Source organism: Nomascus leucogenys, chromosome 7b, assembly GCF_006542625.1.
Source record: "Nomascus leucogenys isolate Asia chromosome 7b, Asia_NLE_v1, whole genome shotgun sequence".
Taxonomy (NCBI): Eukaryota; Metazoa; Chordata; class Mammalia; order Primates; family Hylobatidae; genus Nomascus; species Nomascus leucogenys.
Window position 1 is genome coordinate 86,902,984 of NC_044387.1, and position 17,719 is coordinate 86,920,702.

Here is a 17,719-nt window from a genome sequence, read left to right on the forward strand (position 1 = left end):
GTATAGGTAAAAATATCAGGACAATTGCACAGTGAGAGGAAAAAACATTATATATGACAATCATCTGTGAATTCAAATGTGGGGAAATAGTTCACCATTTGCTCCAGAGACCTCATCATTTGAGCTGTCTATTCTGGTATTACACTTACGATTCCCCATTCACGGAAATTCTCACAAAATATCAGCAAGAAAATGTATCGCTAACACGGGGGACATTTCTAAATGTGGACAAAAATATCAATTGATTGTCTGAAAGCAAATCTTAGCTTGTTAGGCTTCAATATGTGTTGTATAAATTATTTCTACTGATTATTACTTCAACATATTACCTAAGTAGATATTTGAATGAGATTTATTTAGCAGATTGATTTTTTTCAATGTGAGAATACCTCCTAGGAAGTATGAAGGCTGGAAATAAACTATGAAAGTTAAAATTTTTCATGGCATTACAAAACTTTTATTTTTTTCAAAAACGTGACATGATTAAATTATATATTCATGCTGAAACTGATAATTGCAGTGTCTGGTCAGCAAACTTTAATAAATATTTGAAGAGTTTTGTTTACAACCTTCCTGACATTGGACTGAGTATAATAGGTACTTTTAATTTATCTTAGAAACTCAGAGATATTTTTCAATAATATTATGCTACAATGTAATATCTAATTGAGAAGCATACATTATAATGCTAAAAATTCCCCTTAAGTAGCCTGTAATCTGATGCCTAATATTCATATCAAGACTTTGTGAGCAAAACGTTTGAGTTTGATATCATTGAAAAACTCCCTTAATCATTAATAAAGTGTATGAAGCAAGATGAAATATTTTTCAAGTATATAATTAATTGCAAATGCATACAGACTTGATGCAGATAACTCCCTAAAAGAATAATTTGTGAATGAACAAATGTGATGAACTATGACAAACAAAGAATAATTGCTTATACTTATACTGCACTTTAAGTGGCCTACAAAATACTGTCAAATAAATTATCTAATTTAGTCCTTACAATTAACAATAATACAAGTATTGTTTTCTCTTCATGTAAAATCATGAAGAAATGTGACTCAGAAAAATAACTCATTTTATAAGCAAGCAGTTGGTGTAGGTACAACTGGATTAAAAATCAGAAATCCCATTACAAATCATGTCATTTTTCCAGGATATTGTACCACCTCTGTCAATAAAACAGATAATTTTCTTCCTCACATTTTCAGATAAGTCAAAGTATAAAGCACAGAAATATAGATCACAGAGTTTGTGTTTGCCTATTGTGTTTATTTTTCATTTCAACCTCATTTCAGTCAATGTAACTGCTCTTATGAAATATACAATAAAATGATTATGTTTATTTTATTGAGTTATGAAAATTTCTTCAACTAAATGCAAAAATGAAAAATGTTATTTATAGTTATATCTATAACTATAACTATAACTATAAATAAATTATATCTATAACTATATATATATTTAAAAAATAAAATATTAAATTTCAGCTGAAGGGAAAATTTGAATATTTTAAAGAAGAAATCTAACAAAATGATGTACTTTGCTGAAAAAATACTTAATAGAGAAAATACAAATATTAAATATATGAATATTCTCATTTAATATTGTCTTTCCAAGTTCCATTTTTAATAAGAAACTATAAGTAATTAGTTGACCTTACTGCATATCTCCTTCCTCTTTGACATGGAGATAATTTCTCTTCTACTCATCTATATGGTCAAGTAGTGATGTAAAAAGGAGGTCTTTAAAAGTATAAACACACAGGAAAATAAAAAAGTACTTGTCTTTCAAAGAAATTTAAAAATTATATTGGAATAATTTTTTTCCTTAAATTTTTTATTTTGCTTTCATCAGGACAAGTGTTAGTAAAAATTTGGTATTAGGCTATAGTGAATATTCCTTTTCTAATCTCTGAGACTACCAGTGTTCTGTATAGATGGAGTTCTTTATCATAGAAGCACTTCTTGAATGGTTGAGTAAGGGACCTCAAAAATATACTCTTCCATAAAGCAATGAGAACACTGGAAAAAGTTTTCAAAATAAACTGTTTTAGAACTCTGGAAATTAACAAAAGGCTTGCTACAATATGAAAAACAATTACTCAAGAAAATGGCTGAATTTCTGTAATAATACATAGTTACATGCTATTTATCTTGCCGTATTCTTATTCCTCTGTCTATAGCTCCATGGCAGCCTTGTAAACTGTAGCCACACAGGATTTGTGAAAAACAGAAAATTAGCAATTACTGAAGGAGACAGAAAGGTTTAAAGCACCTCCTGCCTCCGACTCCTGCAAAAAGAAACCCATCCTCAGAGAATTGACTTGTCTGGCAGCTGTCTGAAAAAGCCCAATTCACATGGCTTATCTTTATTAGATCTGGCTCAGAGTTTGCTCATTGTGAAATGCCTTTCTCCTGAGTGTTTGTCAAAAAATGATCAGTGAAAATTGTTTAACATTGTAGGTACCTCAGAGATACCTGTTGAGGCTAATGAGGTGCTGACTAAAAAACTTAACAGTGAAAACTAAAGAGTGATGTGTTCATAAGGGACTTTGAAAGGTTCTAACATAATCCTGAGAATCTAAAAGGCCACACACATGTGTAAGGCTACGCGCACTTCAAGAATAATCTAAGAAGGCCCTAATCTGTCAACTCTGACTTACCTTGCCTCTCTGCATAAGCAAAAAGTGAAGGCTGAGACAGAACAGTATATCTTAGAAGCATTGTAGGTGTGCCCTAACATATCACCAAAGCTTGTGAGCAAAGACTAAAAATAATTTATTCATGGCATTAAATATAATCTTTGCCAAATCACTAGATGGATGGCCACCAAACTAACAAACAGAGGCTTAAGTGGCTACATACAAATAGAATATAAACTTCACAGAGTTAGAATAAGAAAGTTTCTACAATAAACAAGCCACAATGGTAACAACAATAACAAAAACAACAAACAGAAACAACAATAATCCCTAGGGAGAAACAGGAGTTGGATTGTCAGAGTTATCACATTATGTTTTTCTCAATGTGCAGTTTCCAATGAAAAGTTGTAAGGTATGCAAAAAAACAGCAGTGTATGACCCATAGGAAGGAAAAGGAGAGTCAACAGAAATAGTCTTAAGGAAGCCCAGACACAAGATTTACTAGACAAAGGCCTTAAATCAGCCTTTATAAACATGCTTAAACAAATAAAGGAAACCATGTCTAAACAATTAAAGAAGCGTAAAAAATAAAATCTCATCAAATATATTAATAAAGAAATAGAAAATATTTTTAAAAAGAACCAAATGGAAATTCTGGAGATGAAAAATACAGTAACTGAAATTTAAAAATATAGAGAAACTCAGCAACATTTTGAACTGGCACAATTAAGAAACAATAAACTTGAATATAGGTCAAATGATATCTAGTCTGAGGAACAAAAAGGAAACCATAATAACAAGAAATTAACAGATATTTAGCAATTTGCGGAGCATCATCAAGTACCAGTACATGCACAATGGGAGTTCCAGAAAGAAAGGAGAGCAATGAGGGAGCAGAAAGAATATTGAAAAAAAAAAAAAAACAATGGCTAACAACTTGCAAAATTTGATGACAAACTTGAATGTACATTTCCAAGAAGGCCAATGAAATCTAAGTAGGATAAACTAAAAAGTTATACTTGCAAGCACAACATAATCACATAATTTAAAGCAAAAGACAAAAGGAGATTATTAAAAGGAGCAAGTGAATAGCAATTTATTATATACAGGAAACTTCAGTAAGACTAACCCCTAAATTCTCATGAGAACCTATGGAGGCCAGAAGGCAATAGAATACAAAATTCAAAGTGCAGGAAGAAAAGATTGCCAAGCAAAAATTCTACATCTAGCAACACTTTAAAAAAAATAGAAAAGGTCTCTCTCTAGTTATTTAATGCATGTGTCAGATATACTATAAAAAGAGGATACAGTGCAATAAAATGAGAGCAATTATATACAAATGTAATCAAAAAAGATGAAACAAGATATTCCTTGATAAACAAAAACGAGAGAATTTGTTACTAGAAGAACTGCCATACACAAAATACATCTTCCTGAAGGAAGAACTTCAGGGTTAAATGGAAGGATACTAATTAGTATGAAAATAAATGAAGAACATCAGTAAAGTTAACCTAGTAGGTAATATGGAAGACAGCATGAAGATATTTCTATTCGTAACTTCTTTCTTTTTCTATCTGATATAAAATACAATGACTAAAAGGGATAACTATTTGTTTATCTATTTATTTATTGAGATGGAGTCTCACTCTGTCACCCAGGCTGGAGTGCAGTGGTGCGATCTCAGCTCACTGCAACCCCTGCCTCCCGGGTTCAAGCAATTCCCATGCCTCAGCCTTCCAAACAGCTGGGATTACAGGTGCCTGCCCCCACATCCAGCTAATTTTTGTACTTTCAGTAGAGTTGTGGTTTCTCCATGTTGGCTAGGCTTGTCTTGAACTCCTGACCTCAAGTGATCTGCCAGCCTCAGCCTCTTAAAGTGCTGGAATTACAGGTGTGAGACACAGTGCCCAGCCAAAATAACTATTTAAAAAAAGCAAAAAGTACAGAGCTATATTACAGCAAGTTTTGTGTATGCTATTGAAATTAGACCAATATTATTCCCACTTAGATAGTTTTAAATTAAGGTCTTTATTTAATCTCCAAGGGCCACTAAGAAAATAACTCAAAAATACATAGTAAAACAAACAATAATGAATTCAAATGGCACACAAATGGAGTAATGACATAATCATCTTCCACCTTAGAAAGCCAGAAAAAGACAACCAAATTAAACTAAAAGTAAAGAAAGAAGGATATAATAAATATTAAAGTCGAAATAAAGGAGGTGAAGAATATAAAAATAATAGAATCAATAACATCTAAAGTTGTTTTTTTGATGATTTCAACAAACTCTACAAAACTCTAGCTGGCTAGCTGAAGAAAAGAGCTCTATTTACTAAAATCAGAAAAAAAGAAGGGATATCACTACTGATCTTTCATGAACAAAATGTTGTGAAAGAATATTATGATTAACTGCTAAATTTGATAACCTAAATAAAATGGAGACATTCCTAGAAAGACGAAAACTGTGGAAAGTGACTCAAGAAAAACTGAATGTTTGAATAGACCAATAATAAAGAGCAATGTGATTGAATTCATAACTTAAAAACTTCTCAAAAAGAAACCTCCAGTCCTAGATTATTTTACAAGTGAATTCTGCCAAATGTTTATAGAAAGAATCAACAAAAATTCTTATAAAAAATAGAAGAGGAAGTAAGTCTTCTCAACTGTTCTAGGTCAGTATAGACATAGATTAAAAAATTCTCAGCAGAATAATAGCAAACAAAATCCATCAGTACATGAAGGCAATTATAAACCTTAACTAAGTTAGATATACTCGTGAAGTGCAAAGTTAGTTTAGCAAAATCCACACAGTTAGTGTAATATGATATACTATATTAACAGGATAAAGAACAAGAATTATATGAACTTCTGAATCTATCAGAAAAAGCATTTGACAAAATCCAACATCCTTGCATAAGTGCTTAACAAACCAGGAACTGAATGGACCCTTCTCAACACGATAAAGGACATCTATTTAAAAAAATAAAAAACAAAACAAAACAAAAAACCACAACTTATGTCATACTAATAAGGATATACTGAATGTTTTTCCTCTAAAATTTGGAACAAGGCAAGAATATCTGTTGTTGCTTCTTTTCAGCATTCTCTGAGGTTCTAGCCAGTTTTACTAGGCAAGAAAAATAGAAAGGTCTAAAATGTAAAGTATCTCTATTTGCAGACGGCATGATCTTGCGCATGGAAAATCTTAAGGAATCCACTGAACAACTATTAGAACTGACAAATGAGTTCAGCAAGGTTGCAGGATGCAAACTCAATATACGAAAGCCAATTGTATCTCTATAAATTTGCAATGGGCAATATGAATAGGAAACTAAGAAAACAATAATTTTTAATAGCATCAAAAAAGTAAAATACTTGAGAATAAATTTAACAAAAGATTTATAAGTCTGTACATTGAAAGCTATAAACTTTCATCAAAAGAAATTAAAGACTTATAAATAGAAAGACATCTTGTATTCATGAATTGAAAGACATAATATTGTTAGATGTAAAATACTCCCCAAATTGATACATAGGATTAACATATCAAATGTCTGATAAGGATATTATATCCAGAATACAAAATCAACGAATGCAATCCAACAATTAAAACATAATTTTAAAATGTGAAATAATGTGAATTGACATTTATTTAAATCAGATACAAATGACCAATAAGCAAATGCAAAATGTTTAACATCAGTTTTCTGTGTGATCTGAGACACCAAAACAGATACTCCTTTATCAACTAATATGGACTCTAAGGTTAAGGAAACAAAAGTTACCAGGGTTCAGAGATGAGCCGGCATGGCAACTTCCTAAGTCTCTGTGACTACAAGTAAAACCACACTCTTGCTAACCAATAGGATCTCTCAGGCAAATCGTCAGACCCTTTCTAACTCTGATTTACAACCCAGACCACTACGGCGCTGGACAGAGGACTGGTCTCAGGCTCTTTTCTGATAAGCTACTGCAGACCTTAAGCCAGTTTCAGCCAACTTGTAGAAACTTCACACAAACTGCCTTTGTGTTCTATAGTTCATCTTTTGATGTAAAGAGCCAAATTCCACCTCATTTTAATGCTACAGCCTGCCCCAAAGAGAACATGGGATATATGTTAGGTACATGTTTCCCCATTGCACAAACACTCCACTTCTCTCGTAAATATGTACAGCTTTTCACCCAAACCCGCTAAATAGTATGACTTTTTTGTGTAATTCAGATCTTGTGAGGCATAAAAACCCACCTGGCTTTTTCCTCTTTGAAGATAACATCTTTGGTACATGCTAGAGACTGTCTCCTCTCTGTTTACAAACTGATACTGCCAGTAAAACTCTTCTTTCTACTATTTTGCCATACTGGTGGTCTTTTGGATGACAAGTCATTAGGAGAATTCAGATCAAAGCCACAGTAACATATCACTTACACACACTGAGATGACTAAAAATAAAAAAAAACAGACTGTATTTGATTGTATTGATGAGTTTGTGGAGAAATTAGAATACACATACATTACTTATGAAAGTATGAAATGGTGCAGCCACTTTGAAATACAGTTTGTCAGTTTCTCAAAATGTTGAATATAGATTTACCACCATATGACCCAGCAATGACTCATCTAACCATATAAACAACAAAACTGAAAACATACCTCCATATTAGATCGTGTATAGCAAGTTTTATACCTGTAGTTTTATATAGCAGCATCATTTTAATAGCTAAAAATTGAAAACAACCCAAAAATGTGTCAACTGGTGAAAGTATAAACAAAAGGTGGTATATTCATAACAGAATATTGTTCAGTTAGTAAAAGAAGTGTAGTGACACACAGCAGAGCACAAACAAACCTTGAAATCATGATGCTAAGTGAAAGAAAGCATTCACAAAAGGCCACATATTGTACAATTTCATTTAAATAAAGTACTCAGAATAATTAAATCTGAAAGATAGAAAGTAGTTTAGTGGTTGCCAGAGGCTGGGAGAAGGGGAGAATGAAGAGTGATTACTAATCTTACAAGGTTTTTTTTGAAATGGTAAAATGTTTTAGAATTAGATAGTTGTGATAGCTGTTCAATGTTGTAAATATACTGAAAAGCACCAAATTGTACATCTTAAAAAGGTAAATTTTATGGTATGTGAGTTACATGTCAATAAAGGTGTTATAAAGTCTATAATAAATATTTGGCTTTTAGTATGTTTAAATTATCAACTTGATGAATTATACACATATATTCTCAGGATGTTGAATGCACTGTCTAGTATATTTTTATTTTTAATATATTTTTGAATACCGAATTATAAATATATTTAGAATCCTATGAATATGTAAAGCAAGTCTCTAAGGTAAGATAAATTCAGGGTAATATTGAGAAATAAAAATATATATCATAATTTAGAAAAAAGAAAATATGCTGGAATATAAGCATTTAGCCAGTTTAGAAACATTTTGTTCTGACGCTTGATTACATAATCATATCTATGTAGCTCTTTTTTCTAAAGGAAATTGTCCAATTGTGTGCATAACTCTTATCTGTAATACAAATATTTCCTTGTTTAACAAGAAATAACCTTGGTGAATATCTGTTACCACTGAGGTTGGTCTACTGTCATTCTCCTCCTTATGCCCACTTGCAACATCTGTCACATAGACATAATGCACACAAATGCTTGGTATTTTTCAATTTTAAAAATTATTTGATGCTTTTTCCTTGCAAATATATATAATTAAAAATTTACCTCAATTATAGTATACCCTATATTGCTTTCCAGAGCCTATGTAGTTTATTTAGCTCCCCCTAATTTGTTAGTTCATTTATTTAAGAATTTGGCATCTATTAATTGTTAATTCTATGTCAGGCAAAAGCAATATCAACATGGATAAGACATATTTCTTGTCTTTAAGGAACTCAGATTGCAGCAGGAAGACAGGTAGCCAATGTGCGGAATGTGAAGTGAGATCTACCCCAATATATTGTACATTAGAAAACAGGAAAGCTCATGTGATTTTACCTGTCTATAAAAATCTCCTGAGGATGTATTAGAAAACTCATGGCTGAAATTTATTGTATGTTCAAAATTATGATCAAAGTGAATGGGTAATAGATTTTTTTTTATTGGACAAACTTTGTAATTTAATTAGCTTAAACTTGAGTCAGCTTTTGGCCGGGCACGGTGGCTCACACCTGTAATCCCAGCACTTTGGGAGACCTAGGCCAGTGGATCACCTGGGGCTAGGAGTTCAAGACCAGCCTGGCCAACATGGTTAAACACCGTCTCTACTAAAAATACAAAAAATTAGCTGAGCGTTGTGGCGGGTGCCTGTAATTCCAGCTATTTGGGAGACTGAGGCAGGAGAATCGCTTGAACCTGGGAGGTGGAGGTTGCAGTGAGCCGAGATTGTGCCATTGTACTCCAGCCTGGGCCACAAGAGTGAAACTCTGTCTCAAAAAACAAAACAAAACAAAACGAAAATACTTGAGTCAACTTTCGTAACCTGAATTGGTAAAATGATAAAGGGATATTTCTTCTAAAGACTACTGCTTGTTTCGATGTCTCCACTTTAAGAACGTCCAAATGGAATTTGTGCTAAAGGGTTGTCTTGACACTTCAATATGGCGAACACTCCCTATCACATAGATGAAACTAACAAACAGGTGGAACAATATGGCATCTGGTAAAAGGAGACCATGTAGATTCCCTATGCCAGAGTATGGGGCTACCAGTTGGTCTGAGTTTTTTATTTAACTTAGAATTTTATTTATCTTCATATAAAATAGTTAACCAATAAAAATGAAATGCAGGGACGTATATACTTATGATGATATTGAAATTAAAAGAGTTCTCAAGTAGGTCATGATCAATCCTGACTCTAGGTAAGCTTTAACTTGGCCTACAAGGACAAGTAGAAATATGCTAAGGAAAAATTTTAGGAAAACTGCCAGGTTTCTGTATGACTTAAAGTGAGTATGAATCAGGCATTTTGAGGTATTCTAAGGTATATTGATTATGTCACACATTATGCAAAATTACTAACTTCTAAGCGGAGAAGTCGTTTAATAGTTCTACGATGTATGCGTGCTTACCTCTGAAGTATGTGGAAAGCTGGCTAGCAAGGATACAAGATGATGGGCGAGGAGAGCGGTTAGTGCTTGCCGTACTCACTGCATGAGACACTGAAGGCCTGGACTAAGGCATTGTGGAGTGGGTGTTAGCAACATCCCTACAATTAGTGAGTTGGCCTAAGATTTGTGAAGTTACTTTGGCCATGATTTACTAAAAGTCAAGTTAGTGAATTTTTTGTCTTTTCTTCAAAATATACTTGCTCTACTGACAAATAACATTATTTTTAATTTTTTTTAAACAAAGTAGATAGAATGTGCTCAATCTAATGTGAAATTAAAGGATAATAGCCCATACTCTCCTAAAATATTGTAAATTGTTTGAATCCAACAGCTAGGGAATTAACAGAAAGAAATAATTGTGTTGAATGTTAAATTGCCTTTATATTTTACATACTATATTATAGTACATTTTATATATAAACACACCAAAATATACCTCAATGAAATAATTATAATGAATGTACCAAATAGGTAATCCAAGTTTGTCCTTGTTGATTGTCACACTAGGCAGTCGACTTTTAGAATATTGACAATAATGCACAGGTTGCATACCCTAAAAGAAAGTGGAGTGTAATTTCTCAGCACTCTAATAATCTTATAAAAGTTTGAAGAGTATTTCTATAATTTGTAAATGTCCTCCCAAGTGATCTATATGCCATCTCTCAGTTAAATTTATATTTGCATTTTGTGGAAACTAGCAATGATTTCAGTATGTTTAGAGATTCTCACGGATTATGAGTTAATGTGTGACAATATCTTTAACCAATTTCAGTTTGAACTCTTTAAATATTAAAGATCATTAAAATATAAATAAAGATGCAAAAATCCTGGAAAAACAGGTCCTTTTTAATGATTTGTTTTATGAGATATGGAAACAATCTGATCAGAATACAGGTAAAAATCTCCAATATCACCACAGTAATTACCAATTTGCCACTAATATATGTTAAAGTATTTATTGTTAACATGATGTTTTTCAAATTATTTACCTGTGACAATCTGAACTTAAAATACTATATTATCTGTGATATTATTGACTTGTGCAAATGCCTTTGATATGAGTTTCAAATTTCTCACTCACTGGTGGCATAGTCTCATTAAAAATTAATCCAGGAACATATTTAAAATTCAAAAATATTTGCATTAAATCTGGAATCTTATATAATTCTCCTCAAAACAGGTAGAAGGGCAATATTGTATTGAACATGATGAAACCAGCTTTTGCACTCTGCTGCCTGCTCAGCACCAAATACCTTTTATAATGCTACAGGATATTGTAGCCTCATGTCAATGTTTGATTTCTTCAAATATTTTCCATCTTTATCACAAACTAAAGCTACAATGTACAGAGATGAAAAAGCTTTCTTTATATAAGAGGAAAGGTATATGGTGCCATGAAGAAATGGCTATATTCTCTGTAGAACCAATAATAATTAAGAGGGAGAATACCTTGTCCCTTGGTAACCTACGGCATTATGATGTGCAAGTAGTGGTAGAAATGAGTAATAAATGCCACTTATTTGCACATCACATTAATTTAAGACCTTTTATATATTTTTGGCACTGTTTTATACACAGATTTCTTACAAATATTTAGTTGACAAGTGCAAACTTCGGTGCCAGAGGACTGTTCATTAGATACAGCAAGCAGATTTGATAAGGCAGGCTGATTGCTGAGTACAGGCTCTGAACTAAAAATTTAATGGGTGACGTTTCCAAAACTTAGGTTCTGTTTCTCACACTAAAGTTGTAATTTCTTCCTTTTTTATTCTGCCTCCTCTTTTCTTTTTTCTTCCACCTTTTCCTTTTTTTTTAAAAAATTTTTCAAACAAAATCAACTGTCCTCAAATTTCCTGGTATAGGGTTATTTTTTGACTGAATCCCATTACTGTTCTCTTTCAGGCAAAATTTTCGTTTAAAAGTCAAGCTAAATAAAACATTAAGCAATATTTTCTGACTCCAGAAATATTCAAGCATTGCTGAAAATGTTGGGATGAGATGGCAATTTGTTTATATTATCAATTTAGGAGAAATGTTTCTGTCTATTTGGAATCAGAGGGTAGTCTACCACATATTTAGAGGCTCTTGATGCAAGCTTTGTGTGTTTATTTTTACAAATACAACCTATAACCAACTAATTCACTTCAAGAAAAGAAAAAAATTAGCATTTTTATTTTAGTTATGCTAAATTTAGAAATTAAATTAGGGAGACAAAATCCATATGATATTCAGTTGTATTATCTAAGAACAAAATAAATGTTTACATTTCCTTAAATTTGTACATGTCTTTTCATTTTATTTGTATTGCTATTTTATGTTTCTTCTCTATACCTTGTAAATAACTTTTCATGTATATAAAGACCACGGGTTTTCATTACAGTTTTGAATCCTGGTTAGTTGTACAATTTTTTTTTATTAGAGAGTTCCATTGATTATCTTGGATTTTTCATATTATCTATCCTGTTATCTACAAATACAGATAGTTTTATTTGTTCTTTTCTAATCCTCATGTCTAAGCAAATACTTCTATTCAATTTTAAACATTGCTTTAAATGGAATGAGTCCCATATATTGTGTTATGTGGTTTTTCATTATTGTTATTTTTAAAGTAGATTTTGTAATTTGAGTTTGAATTACTTCTTTCATCAGAAGCTGTTTAACTGATCATATCAAAAGATAACTATTAACAATTCCTTCCATTTCACATATTTTTTGGCAATGCCATGTCACCTTTCCCACATAGTTTTATTCCCTTTAATCTGGGCTGTATCTATGATTACACTGGCTGGTAGAATGCTGCAGAAGTAATAGTATGTGAATTCTGGATATAGACCAAAAGAGGACTTCGGGGAACCATGAGCTATCATGTTAAGAATTATGGTTACAGCACCGAAGAAGAAACTAATGAGGGAGAGAAACTGAGAGAGTCCCCAATATTACAGTGTTCCTTGTTGAGGAAACAGACAGGCAACTGGGGTCATTTTGGCTCCTCCAGGCCTAGTCAGGCCTCCATATGACTGAAGCTACATGACTAGCCCCAGACAAGACCAGCAGAAGAACCACAAAGCTGATCCTGGCCTAGACTGCAGATTCATGTGCAAATAATGTTTTATATATAAGCCAGTAAATGTTGGAGGTGTTTCTTGTGCAGCAATAGATAGCTACTATAGAAGTATATATATTTTTTTGATTTCCAGAATTGTTTACTTTTTCAATTTTTTAAAATTAATTTATTATATTAAAGTCAGAGATCAGAGTGTATTTTAACTTTATGGAACTTATTTGATGCTTTTAAAATTAATCTCAAAAATTCCAACACCAAACTTATGATTTTGTTAAAAATGACTTGGAGATCCTGAAGACTTTCTTAAATCTGTAATAGTTTTATTGGGATATTAGTAACAGTTTCAAATTATAGATATTTTTTCCTATGTACAGGATGGACTTATTCAATATGTAGATTTCAATTTTGGCTTTGCCTCTTTTTGTGGTCCTGGAAATTTTTTTCTTGGACTATTGCTTTAGTTATTCTGTTCCTGTTGTTTTGTTTTTCTTATTTAGTGATCCCAAATATACATATGAATTTCTCATCCTTTATATAATTTCTATTTTTTAAGAATGTTAAATTATGTTTGTATTCTCTATTCAGACTTTTATTCAATATTTCTTAGTCGGTTTATATTCATATCTATTACCTCTCGACTACATCTTATCTGATTTTCTCTCAGATTTAAAAAACATTTTTTATCAATTTCTATTCTGTATTTGGTAAATATCATTGCATATAGCATCATCATCATGTTGATGAGAACGAGAAATTGACTCTGGCTGGGGCCACTATCTGTGTGGAGTTTGCATGATTTTCCCGTGTCTGTGTAGGTTTTCTCTGGTTACTCTGGTTTCCTCCTACATCTCAAAGGATGTGCACATTAGCTGAATGAGCTTGTCTCCACGATCCCAGTAAGAGTGAGTGGGGGACCATGGGACCAGTGAGTGTGGGCACATGTGAGTGCACCCTGCAATGGGATGCACTCATCCAGGGCTGTTGCTTCAGGACTGGTTGGTTCTCACTTTGGCTCCTAAATTGTAGGGGTAGGGCTCAAGCCACCCATGACTCTGAATAGAAATAGTTAGTTTGGAAAATGAATGAATTAATGACTGAATACAAATTATTGTAAAAAAAATTCATAAAGTGAGCTATAATCATGCAAATGCACAATAATAAATAATGCAGTACAAAGTCTCAGTGAACCCACTGTATTTGTGATTGTTTTTGAAATGCATGGCGAGAGGAGGTGCTCCTGACAATGTGTGCTTTGCAAAGATTTATTTCTCAATTTAATCTACCACTATTATGACTGTCGTCACTCCTGAATTCACCATAAATTGGGTAAATAATTATCTTTTTAATTTTTCTTAAATGTATGTATAGCTAGCTCACATTTATTTCAATGTTTATTATTCAAAGTGTTTTGCGTTTTTGTTTAGAAGTTTAGTGATGTTTCTGTGACCAGAAATATACTGTAGGAATTTAACTCTTGTTTATGTTAGTTAGTTTATGGTAAAACTGGTTTTACTGAACACTAGTTTTCTCAAAGTTGCATTTTCCAAGAACCTATCAATGACTTAAATGAGGACTTACTGTATTTTCCTGTGTTATTTTCACTTTTCCGTTGTGAGAAGCTACACTTAATTGTTTAATCATGAGTTCAACTTTTTTTTTATAACAAATAATTTTTATCTAAGAACATTTTTCAGTTTGGAATATTGCCTATAATACTCCAAATTTACTCAATACTCAAAATACGTTTGTGTAAATACATTTGTCTAACAGCATTTATGGCCATATGATAAATTCTCATTAACAGTTTTATGCAGGTGAGGGAATCTGGAAAATTTATGACATTCTTAGTTCAAGAGCATTTCCTTATACCTGTATATTGTGAATTCTTTAAAAAACAGAAGTGTTTTCAGGTGCTAGGAGAATATTAATTAATCTTTTTTTTTTTGGCTGTTTGCTTTTTTTTAGGACACTTAATTTCCACTTTTAGTTTTCTAATTCCCTTTACCACTGTGATGATTAGTTTTATATGTCAACATGGCTAAGCTCTAGCACCCATTATTCAATCAAACACTAATATAGGTTGTTGCAATGAAGGCATTTTGTAAACGTGCTTAATGTCTAGTCAGTAGATTTAAGTGAAGGAGATGAACTTGATAATCTGAGGGGGCCTCATCTAACTACTTGCGAGGCCTTAGAAGCAAAGCTGAGGTTTCCCTGAAGAATTAAGTCTACCTCGAGATTACAACATTAACTGCTGCCCAAGGGTTTCCAGCCTGTGGACCTACCCTACAGATTTTAGACTTTCCAGGCCCTGCAATCAAGTAACCCAGTTTCTTGAAATACATCTCTTCAATCACCAAATGTCCAAGATTGCCTACCTTCTTAGTTACCACCTTCCCTGCTAGAACCAATGTCTTCTCAAGATTAAATCGCGGGTCTGTCAAGTATAATTTTCAAAATATTAAAACCATAATTAGAATATAAATACACAATGATCCCATATCAATGTTTATTTACCACATTAATAGAAAGAAACCAATAGTATTATAGGATAACAAGGAAGATATAAATACTTGTATTTATTTTATTTATTTATTTATTTTTGAGACGGAGTCTTACTCTGTCGCCCAGGCTGGAGTGCAGTGGCGCAATCTCGGCTCACTGCAAGCTCCGCCTCCCGGGTTCACCCCATTCTCCTGCCTCAGCCTCTCCGAGTAGCTGGGACTACAGGTGCCCGCCACCACGCCCGACTAATTTTTTTTTTGTATTTTTAGTAGAGACGGGGTTTCACCGTGGTCTCGATCTCTTGACCTCGTGATCCGCCCGCCTCGGCCTCCCAAAGTGCTGGGATTACAAGCGTGAGCCACCGCGCCCGGCCTGGAAGATATAAATACTTATGTGTGTATATATGTGTGTTCAATGAAATGCGGAAATAAATTGAATAGTTTAATAAAAACATGCTAAACATCCTACATGACAATAACTTCATATATTTTAATTATAAAATAATTGTATCTTTTTTGCCTTATTATCAAATGTTGGATAATTTCTTATGCAGTCCCTGTAGGAGTGCTTTGATCTATCAGGTGTCAGAAATGTTCTTGGTATTTCTCACTTGGTGTAGAACTTTCTTGGATGTTGATGTTATACTGTGCTTATTGGTTTTAAGCTTTCCATTTCCCTCGCTGAACAGTCATGATATCAGCTTGATGTTTATTTCTCTATTTACAAACAAATTTGTGTTCATGGTACTCTGTTTTCCAATTATGCTAAAGGAGTAAGTTATATGTGTTTTTATTTGCTCTCCTTCGTTGATTTCAGCCTTTTTTTTTCTTTTTAAGGCACAAGAAAGGATTCCAATTTTCTAAGGCAACCCAGGAATTTATATTATGTTATATATCTCTTTCTGTATATATTTATTCTATTCTAAGGCAAGCCAGGAATTCATATTATGTTATATATCTTTTTGTATATATTTACTAATGTTAAATAAATCTACTTGGCGTGAAATACGTGATTTTTGTCTTCTCTACCCTGAACCTTATCTTTCTATGTTTCTATGTACCTATATTTCCCTCATATAATCTTATTACATTATCTTTTTCTTTCTACTCAGACAGGATTAATTTTCAAGAAAGATGTAAGGCACTTAAGAGTCTTTACAATCACTGGGCTTTTTCTTCTATGGCTAGGCTATTATCATTTAATCTTTTACATTTTAATTATAGAACTAAAATCAATGACCTGTGTTAAAATAATTTCAAGGGTCAGCAAGTAAATGAAGAAAGTGTAATTTGAGGCATGTGAGGTTTCCTGAAATTCCTGCAGGGTATTAAGCAGCAGCCTACTCACAAGTCTAAACTAGAAGCAAAGACAATCCATTTAGGATGCCTAGAAAAGAGATTATTGTGTCTTCATCTACTTTTCCCTATTCCCCACTCTCCCAAAAAACTTACTCACTTGGGGTTGTAAAATAACTTGGAATGAGTTTTCCTATGTTACGACTGCTAAAGAATATTTCATGAATTTTCTGAGATAGGGGAGAAAATTTCCAGATGAAAAAGAATCTTGGAATTCTAATCAGAAATAGATTTCATAATTTTCTGTTTGCTTTTTAATTAGTTCTTTCTCTGATGCAGCTTTGATATTTGGTATCTACCTATAATTTCAAATACAGGTATTTTACTTTCCCCAAGAGTCTGGCTTACAGTCTGTCTGAGGTCTTTTCCCGTTTTCATTAAATTCTTTCTGTCATCTATGGTAGGTAAGGAGAGGATTACATGAAGATCCTGAGCAGACACCACCCTTTCCCTCAGTCCTGTGTAAATTTGTGAGGCGGCACTTCTACTGCCTCATGGTTTGTGGCATTCCAGGCACCTGAAGTGAATCATTCAGATGGAGGTAGCGGTATCAGGCGAGGACTGACAATAGGAACAGAACACGTTAAACAAGAACCCTCGCATGAAAGCTATGAGAAAGGACAGAGGAGGAATTAAACGGGGCATCCTGTGCATTTTGACTGTTAGGAATACATTTGTCTGTTAGCATTGATTTTAGGTATGTTCTAACTGCACTTATAATAATTTACAAAAAGAAAATACTGATAAAATGCTACTTATAGATGGTAAAATAAACCAATAAAGATGAAAACCAAGCATTTATTTAAATTATTTAAGTATGCGGATTTAAATTAACCATTAAACATACAATTATAATACTTAGGTTCATATTTGTGGAATCAATATTTAAGAAAATTCACTCTGCCTAGTCTACACTCTACACAGTAATCATTAAGAATCCCTTGCCTGTGTATCATCTTGGCTCTTTTGTAAATTTTATTTAATTAGAATAATAAATACAATAGTTAATCTTTAACCTTTG